The following is a 10,206-nucleotide window of genomic DNA, read 5'->3' as shown; positions in this document are numbered from 1 at the left end:
CTCAGCTCACTGCACCGTGGGCACAATGCTCTGGGCAGCGGGGCTGCTAGCTCCTGGGAAGCACAGCTGCAGAGCCTGGCCTGACCTGGTGCTCTGTGCTGTGCGGTGTGTGGCTTGTTCCAGCTGGGTGGCGCGGCTGCCTGTCCTGGTGCAGCCAGGCTGCCAGCCACCGGTGCTCCAGGCAGCACCGTAAGGGGGCTGGGAGTGGGGGAAGGGGCTTGGCTAGAGAGCAGGGGAGTTCAGGGGATGGTCAGGGGCTGGGAGTGTGGATGGGGTCGGGGCGGTCAGAGGGTGGGGAACAGAGGGGTTGGATGGGGCATGGGTCCCGAGAGGGCAGTCAGGAAGGAGGGGGCTTGGATGGGACAGTGGGGAGCAGCCAGGGGCAGGGGTTCCAGGGGTGGTCAGGAAGGAGAGGAGGGGTTGGATGGGGCAGCGGGGGGCAGTTAGGGGTGGGAGGGTCTGGGGGCCATCAGGGAACAGAGAGCGGGGGGTGGTGGATGGGGCAGGGTCCTGGGGGGGCCGTCAGGGAGCAAGAAGCAGGGAGGGTTGGATGGGGGGGGGGCCGGGCCATACCTGGCTGTTTGGGGAGGCACAGCCTCCCCTAAGTGGCCCTCCATACAATTTCGGAAACCCGATGCGGCCCTCAGGCCAAAAAGTTTGCCTGCCCCTGCATTAGAAGCTTTCAGGATTGGGTCAGTGTTCTCTTCATTTATTTCTTTATTGTACCACAATGTTTTTAATGTCTTAAAGATTAATGGGGTTCTTAGCCAATGCTTCCTGGTTTGTTCTTGGAGTGAGATACAGTGCTCGCATTTGGCCGGTTTCCTGCCTGGCTAACGTTTTGCTGGTTTGGGCAAAACTAGCTGTTTTGAAATCTCACCCGAACAGAATGGCCAGGGTAGAGTGATGTGAGGTGCTTGAGCTGTTCCATGCACTGTTTGTGGCCTGGCTGCAGATTGATTACAGCTTTCACAAATTGACTTGTAACCTGGACACTTTTTGGTTGACTTGGTGTGTTAACAATATTTTGAGTGAACTTGGTGATGCTGCTGCTTTAGTGATCCATGTTTAATGTTTCCTTAAAAGGTGTTCTGCTTTATTTTATTCATATATTTTTGTGTATAAAAACTTAAAATGTTATACAATTAAATTATAATGTAATTGTATAGGGATAAAGGTGTTTTTCATAACATGTCTCTCTCTCTCTCCCCTCCCCTGCACCCTTCTGTGAAAAGGTCTCAGTTTCATTCCTTTTCTCACTGTAAACAAACAAACAAAAAAGTCAGTGAAGACAAAGCCTTTGTAGACAGAGCTTCACTTTTCAAAACAATGCAAGGAGGGACAGGACTACACTTAAAACATTGTAGCTGTGCTGCTGTAGTGCTCCAGTGAAGACGCTGCCTACGACGACTGGAGGGCTTCTCCCCTCGGTATACGTACTCCCCATGTCTATACCAGGGGTTAGGTTGGTTTAACTGCATTGCTCAGGGGTGTGGATTTTTCACACCCTGAGTGACGTAATTATACTGCCCTAATTCCATAATGTAGAGCTGGCATAGGAGACAGACCTGCAGAAAACTGTCCACAGACAAAGAATAACAGCAAACAAAGTTTACTTGTTGAAATGTTAACTTCAACGCCTACTCAGGACTATATAAATGCTAATGTTATAACATCCTGGCTGTCAAAGAAACAAATCCAAACTCTATTAGACTCCTGTTGAGTTTGTGATTTACCCAGCACTTTATAATATTAGCATTTAAATGGTCACAGCCCAGACGTATCATCTGCTTCTCTCTCCTCCCCCACTTTGCCAATACAGAATTCTCTAGTCTTCCTTATGTCATAAGACACTGCACTGATCAGGGAAGGTAGCTAAACCTGTGAAAGAGACAAGGTGGGTGAGGTAGCATCTTTTATTGGACCCACTTCTGTTGGTGAAAGAGACCTGCTTTCAAGCTATGCAGAGCTCTTCTTCAGGTCTAGGAAAGGTACTCAGAAAAGTTGTTCCAATAAAAGATACTACCTCACCCACTTTGTCTCTCTAATATGTTGGGACCAACATGACTACAACAGAGACAAAACTGTTAACATTTCTGTTCTAAACTACCAGGCTAGAGCTTACTGCACTGAAATCTGCAATATCGAGGCTGAATCTTACCTAAGGCCTAGTCTACATACACGGTGGTAGGAGTTTAAGGTTGTATCTACCCTCTAAAAATAGGTGTGGTTTTTATGTATAGTCCTAGCAGAGACATGGCACAGGTAGCTTTTAATTCCATTTAGCTACTCAAGGTAAATGTCAGGTAGGGGATAGAGGTTGAGTTCCACTAGCTACGTGGAGGTAAAATCTACTCGTGCCTTAGACAAGGATTTTATATCATTAGCTAGCTCAGTGTAAAGACACACCTGTATTTGCAATGATGACATAAGAACAGCCATACTGGGTCAGACCAAAGGTCCATGCTAGCCCAGTATCCTGTCTTCTGACAGTGGCCAATGCCAGGTGTCCCAGAGGGAATGAACAGAGCAGGTAATCATCAAGTGATGCACCCCGTCACCCATTCCCAGCTTCTGACAAATATAGGCTAGGGACACCATCCCTGCCCATCCTGGCTAATAGCCATTGATGGGCCTATACTCCATGAACTTATCTAGTTCTTTTTTGTTGTTGTTGTTGAACCCTGTTATAGTCTTGGCCTTCACAACATCTCTGGCAAGGAGTTCCACAGGTTGACATAGCCTAAGGGTGTGACTCTAAACAGATTTAAGTTAAACAGGTGCAACTTAGCGTGTAGACAAGCCTTCAGAGACCATCAACTACAGGTGGAAAGGGAGGCACAAAGCACAGTCCAAACTCATATACAATCAATGTGACAGAGGTCAGATTGAAGCTTGGTCTACAGTACAAACTTACATAGGTATAACTAATTCTGCACCCTGAGTGATGTAGTTATACTGACCTAAACTCTGGTGTAGACAACACTATGTCAACAGGAGGGCTTCTCTCATCGACATAGCTATTGCTTTTCGGGGAGGTCGAGTACCTACGCCGTCAGCATAAGTACTAAGCGCTACAGTGGCAGAGAGCTAAAAGTGTAGACAAGCCCTGAGATAGAGATGCTTTCTGCTCCAAAAGAAGAGGGAAGTGCAAGAAGGATATTTCCTCATATTATCAAGAAAACTTGCCTTCAGAAAGTGAGGAGGTAAACATTGTTCCCTGCAGGGCCGGCTCCAGACCCCAGCGCGCCAAGCGCATGCTTGGGGCGGCGTCCCGCGGGAGGGCGGCAGGCAGCTCCGGTGGACCTCCTGCAGGCATGCCTGCGGAGGGACCACTGGTCCCGCGGCTCCGGTGGACCTCCCGCAGACGTGCCTGCGGAGGGTCCGCTGGTCCCGCGGCTTCGGTGGAGCATCCACAGGCGTGCCTGTGGGAGGTCCACCGGAGCTGCGGGACCAGCGGACCCTCCGCAGGCACGTTTGCAGGAGGTCCACCGGAGCCGCGGGACCGGCGACCGCCAGAGCACCCCCCGCAGCGTGCCGCCCTGCTTGGGGCGGCGCAAATCCTAGAGCCGCCCCTGGTTCCCTGACATCATGGGTGAAAGGTGAGAGTCAGACGAGATGGCATCATGCCATGTAGCCACCAGTCACAAGATCAGGAACAGTCAGAAATGGCAGTGCATATGGAAAACAAATTGTAGCTACCTTGGACATATCCATTAGGGGCCTGTTCCTTTTTTATTTTGGTACCTTGACAACATTTGTATAGCTTCTCGTCCCAACAAAGTCTCACTGAACTGAAGTCATGCCAGTTTCCTTATCTGCAATGTGGGAGGAATTTTAGTTCACCCACCTTTGTAAAACCTCTAATGATAGTCTCTGAATAAGTGCAGTGTGTTATTGTTTTTCTGTTCCCCTGAATAAGGACATTTACCAGCAATGTTGACATTGAAACTAATTCCTCCCCTTGAGGATGACTGGAAGAAATTAAAACTGTGAAGTATTGGCATTGAAATCCAGTGCTCTGGTTTAACTAAAGATGTGATTTTAAGCTCATTTAGTTAAACTAGTGCAGAAGACTGTGTGGACACTCTGATTTTGGTTCTAACCAGGTATAGCTTAACTCATTTAGGAATTGATTTAAACTAAACTGATATAAACCACTTTTAAAACAAAATAAGTAAATAACTAAAACAGTTTAAAAACACACCGTTAGTCAAAGCAATGCCAACTCCACTAGCATAGGTTATTGCTATATATCTTACTCCCCCTTGCTCCTCCCCAGAATCCATTCACTCATGCTTAAATTGTCTAGCATCTCTGGCTGTAGACATAACCCTCAGAATAGAAAGCTATGCACGTTTGGAATCTGCAGACACAATGAAACAACAGCCATTAAGAGAAATGTGAACTCTTTCATTCCAGGGCTTTGCTTGCAAATGCTCACACAGTTAACCATTTCACTGTTGATGATCAGGAATGCTCACTTCATGTGCTTATCTATTGTTACTGGATATACCTGTCATATGCTGGCAGCCTACTCATTTGAAAGGACCTTGTAAGCCACTAAGGCCAGGTCTACACTACAGCACTATATTGGTACAACTACGTCTTTCAGGGGTGTGAAAAATCCATGCCCTTGAGTGAGCCCTAACCTTCTGTGTAGGCAGTGCCATGTCGACCGGAGAGCTTCTCACGTCAACACAGCTACCGCTTCTCTCTCGTCAGCGAAGTAGCATCTTCACTAAAGCGCTTCCCTGTCGCGCTGTACGTGAAGAGAAGCCCAAAGGCTGCAAATCTGAGTATTCCGACAGGCTATTTAGCTAGTACATGTCCGTTGGAAAATTCGAACATGGATGCTTGCTACTGTCTGTAAAAATTATGTGTTTTGTCTACTTAGAATGTAAGCGCTGCAGAATAGGGACAGTCTGCTACTGTGTGCTGTACAGTGCCAGTGTTAGGTAAAAAGCAAGTCCTTACTCACCTCTCCAGCACCCGAGTTTGTGCGGAGTTGGTATGGGGCTCACAAATCTGTCAGAGACCAGACAATTCGTTGATCAACGGGCTCACACCATCCTTAGCTTACAGAAAAGCTTCGGAGTAAGTGTGGCAAGTTTATTAGGGGTGAGCATCAATGTTTATACACAGAAGTAAACAAAGTGATTAACAGATCATAATGGTCATGCATAATCAATCAAGATTCTACAGGATAAAACAGGTTAAAATGTAAATTAGAGAAGACAAAGGAGATGGCTACTTATTGGGAGGGGGGGTGTCATGAGTAGTTCGCAGGTCAGAGCTTTTGATTAAAAGTTTCAGACACAGACATGTAGTCTGAGTTAAGTTTCAGTTCATAAAGAGTTCAGACTCAACATTCCTCCATTTGTAGCTATTGGGATAACTATTTACCAACAGCTACACCCCATTTTAAGGAGCCAAGGGTCGCTATAATTTCAGCCTGGGCCAACTCGAAGAGAGTAAGGCCTTTGGCTGAAGTAGAAAAAGAATAAACTGACCCACATGAGTTTATGAGGGAGGGAACACACTGAATACAGCAACACAGTATTATAAGGATTACTATGGCCCCAACAATACCCACCAAGAGGTTTTTAACCCACCCAAATCCAGGCAACCAATTCCATAAGGCTCCCCACCAATCATAAGGTGGCTGGCCAGAGGAGTAGTTCTTAGCCATTTCCCTTAGATGTTGCATTTACTGGTTCCCACAAAAGTTGACCCTTTTTCTTTAACAAAACACAGTGATCCTGTCTGATTTGTTACCCTGAGATATCTGTTAATTGGCACTCCTGTTTTGTCCCATGTAAGATTGTGTTGGACTGGATCTTTTATTCTAGCCGTGGCATCCAAGTCATATTAGCAGTGGTCAGGGGAATGGGTGTGAAGGGGAGTCCCTGTTCTGCATTTACTGGAAATTGAGTACATACCCAGCAATTACTTCTATTTCCTAAAATACGAGTTTTAACCTCGTGGGAATATCTAATAAAAGCATTATCTTCATAAGCAGAAAATAAACTAAAAAGGCATAATAAAAAACATACAGTTGTCAGAATAAAAGGTCCTCTCATTTTTTCCGAGTCAATTTAAGTCTGATGTCTGAAAGAGGTAAGCTGGTCCACTGGTCAGAGGCAGTGTCCTCAGTGGTGGCAAGAGCTGCTGGTCCGTCACTGTGGTCCACTACGGCTGGCTTGACGGGAGTGGTGGATCCAGGATTTGCGCCCTTCCAGGAACACTGCAGTCTGGGTTGTTAAAAGAACCTGGTGGGGTCCAGTAAACCTCGGCTGGAGTTTGGCCCAGACGAAGTCCCCTGGTTGGAACGGGTGGATCTGTTCTTCCAGCGCACGGTCTGGGAAAACTGTGAGGCTTTCCAAAGGGTACGGAGGCGAGCCTGTAGGGAGAGAAACTGGCACGCGGTCATATGATCCTCCCAATAGTGAAACATCAGCACGTGGTAGCGCCCCGCCTTTGAAAGGGGGATGTCCATAGAGCAGTTCAAAGGGGGATAATCCCAATACACGGGTTGGGCGAGTACGAAGGTGAAACAGGACCAAGGGAAGTACCTGAGGCCACTTTAACCCTGTTTCCTGACAGTATTTAGCCAATGTAAGCTTAAGCTCCCTATTCATACGCTCAACTTTCCCGCTAGACTGGGGGTGGTAGGGTGTATGAAAGGAGTGTGAAATGCCCAGTCCTTGTTCTAAACGGCCAAGGACATTACCAGTAAAGTGGGGTCCGCGATCTGAATCAAGTATAAGAGGGATGCCAAACGGGTGCAATGTCTCTAAGGAGGATCTTCGCCACTGTGGCAGCAGTACAATTAGCAGTAGGAAAAGCTTCGACCCATGAAGTCAGAGGGCAAACCAAAACAAGGAGGTGCTTTTTCCCAAAAGCCTTTGGCATATTTGCAAAGTCAATTTGAAGATGTTGAAATGGAGCAGCAGGCGGAGGTCTTTTACCCTTAATTTTGTTAAGAGGCGGAGCAGGTTTATTACGCTGACATGTGCTGCATGCTTTCACTATTGACAGGCAGTAGGGTTGAATGCCTGGAGCATACCAAAAGCAGCGATGGTGTCCACAAGGGCGTATGCGCGTGTGACCCCCCCTATCATGGTGCCAGCGAACTGTCACGGGTATGTGGAGCGAGGAGGCAGGCTCGGCCATCCGGCATAAGCCAGGTCCTTTGACCAGAGTGGCTCGAGGCTCTCCACGACTGTAGTTCAGCAGTGGGTACTGGTACGGGTAAAAGCATACTTGCTATCAGTAAAAATGGTAACGGTCTTACCAGCGGCCAACTGGCAAGCTCGGGCCAGGCGGCTTGGGCCGGCTTGGCTCCCCAGTTGCCTGGCAGTGAGGCGGCCTCTTGAATGTCCCATTCAGAGGTGACTGCATAACCGTGAAACGCTTGCCATCAACATAGAAGGAGCTTCCGTCCGAGAAGAGGATGCAATCAGGGTTGTCCAGTGGCACGTCAAACAGGTTGTTCCTTATCTGTAAGATGCTATGAACTACTTCCACACAGTCGTGCTGTTCCTGGAGGACTGGCAGGTCAGGAAGCAAGGTAGCTGGATTAAGGGGCCCACACCTTTCAAAAATTAGGTTAGTGTCTTCTAGGAGTTCGGCCTCTAGCTGCTGCTGACGATGGGACGAAAAGACTTGGGTCGTGCCTCATTACGGAAGGGCTGACAAGGCATGAGAGGTCCAGACCAGGGTAAAATGGCCCAGGGTCAGGCTCTTTGCCTTTGTGATCAGCAGGGCAGCTGCTGCCAGAGTCCAGGTGCAGGATGGGGTTCCCTGAGCGACAGGGTCGATCTGCTGGGAATGGGGCCCGCTCAGCTGGGTAAGGACGCCACTAGCAATTCCGCCCCTCTTGTGGACAAAAAGGTGAAAGGGTTTGCTGTAATTGGGGGGGGGCGGAGAGACATGGAGGAGGCCACACTGTCCTTGAGTAACTGAAAGGCTTGGATTGTGTCTGGGGACCACTGCAAAGGGTCAGGAGCAAGGTTAGCAGTGAGTCGGTGGAGCGGTTTGCTTAACTCCCCACAGGACGTCAACCAAGGGTGACAGAAGCCAATTAATCCTAAGAAACCTCGAAGTTGTTTCTTGGTGTTTGGCAGAGGGCAGTTTTGGATAGTCTTTATGCGGACTGGGTCCATTTGTCTCCCCTCTGGGGTTAACAGGAAGCCCAGATATCGAACCTTCTGTGAGACCCACTGAATCTTGTTAGGGTCTACCTTGTGGCCTCTGGTGTGTAGGTATAATAAAAGTGCCTTACCATCGATGCGGAGGGCGGCTTCTTTGCGGTTACCTAGTAGGATGTCATCTACGTATAGGACTAACATGGATCCCTGCAGACTGGTGAAGCCTTCCAAGGCGTGGCGGAGGCATTGGCTGAAAATCGTGGGGCTGTCTCTGTAGCCTTGAGGAAGTCACACAGACATAACTTTGTCCCTCCCAGGTGAAACCAAAGAGATATTGAGAGTCTGGGTGTACAGGAATGCTGAAAAAGGCTGATTTTAAGTCAATAACAGTGAACCATTCAGCATCCCAGGGGATTTGGCTGATGATAGTAGCTGGATCAGGAACTACTGCATGAAGACGGACCACATACTGATTAATAACCCGTAGATCCTGTACAAAGCGCCAACGAATAGGGTCTCCGTCCTTTTTAGGAGGCTTTTTGACAGGCAGTATAGGGGTATTACAGGGAGTGCGCTGAGGGCGGACTAGCTTTTGTGCAATGAATCCCTCGACAATGGGGCGGATGCCTTCCCGAGCTTCCAGCGACAGGGGGTATTGGGGGACTGACAGGGGGCTAAGGAGGGCTTCACTTGAATCCTTACTGGCTCTGCTGAAAGGAGCAGGCCAACATCCGTGTCAGATATTCCGCAGCGGGTTGCAGGCAAGTCAGTGCGGTCCGGGGAGAGAGGGGGGGGGTTTCCCAATTACCCTGAGTTAGGGCCGACTCTCCTCACACTGTCATCAATAATCCTACCCTTCAGGAGTGCAGGTTAAAGTAGCCTCAAGCTTACAGAGTAAATCCTGCCCATCAAAGGGATCGGACAAGCTGGGGAAAAAGAAAACGGTGAGAAAACATTTATCAGCATAAATAACATTTAGAGGCAAAGTGAGTCCCAGAGACTGTGGGTTGCCTTCCACCCCAGTTGCAGTTTTAACCTCAGAGGATAGCCAGGGAGAGGGGGCATGATTTAAAAGAGAGAAAGTAGCTCCAGTATCAATGAGGAAACAGACAGGCAGTCCCTGGACTGAAAGGGTTAGATGAGGCTCTTTGCTGGGAGGGGAGAAAGTGAGGAAAGAGCCGGCTAAAGACATTAAGGAAAAAAGACCATCACATTGTTTGCCTTCGCCCCCGGGGTACCGTCATTGAGAAGGCTGAGTTCGCTGCAGCTGCTGCTGTTGCCTGTAGTTGATCCAGGCCTGAGGAACGGGCTGGGCTGGTGGTGCAGGAGTGTATTCGTCCCTGGTGTAAGTATCTGCGGATGCGACCGGACCTCTGGGCGTCCCCAGGGGCATTCACGTTTAAAGTGACCGGGTTGTCCGCACTGAAAACAATTTCCTGGTGGCTGGGGTTGCCAGGACCCTCTCCCCCGAGCACCCTGAGATCCCCTGCCACGGCCACGGCTTCTGCCTCGAATACCACCGCGAAAGCTAAAGCCATCAACTTATATTCTTCCTTTTTCTCTTTCTTTCTGCTACTTTCCCTTTCTCCCATGCAAAACTCCTCCCGAGGTGTGCCCCTCCATTTCCTCCTTATCCCTCTGCAGAGATTCCAATCTGGAGTCCTGCAGATTCCTCTGCACTCTGGAGAGAGTCCTTGCGGAGGAATAGGGCAGGTGCAGTGGGGACCAACTGACAAGTTAAAACACGCCGTGGTTTACACCCTTCATCGAAATAACATGGAGGGGTTCACTCGGAAGAATACCTGACTGCCATAATTTTTAAAGATTTCCACAGCTCTGCTGCTGTGTCCCAACAAAACCAGTAACATAACTGTCCCGGATGGTCTTTTCGATCTGGCTCCTTACTCCTCTTAAGGCAGCCTGTTCGAAAGAGCCATACGAAGGCCACCTCATCTCCGGGTCGGCCAATACCGCGGTATACCCAGTCCAATTCCTTACACACAGTGTGTACAACTTCCTCCTAGACATTCCTGTCTGTACTGGGAGTTTCCCT

The sequence above is a fragment of the Mauremys reevesii genome, linkage group 1, assembly GCF_016161935.1.
Source record: "Mauremys reevesii isolate NIE-2019 linkage group 1, ASM1616193v1, whole genome shotgun sequence".
Classification (NCBI taxonomy): Eukaryota; Metazoa; Chordata; order Testudines; family Geoemydidae; genus Mauremys; species Mauremys reevesii.
This window is presented reverse-complemented; position numbering follows the sequence as displayed.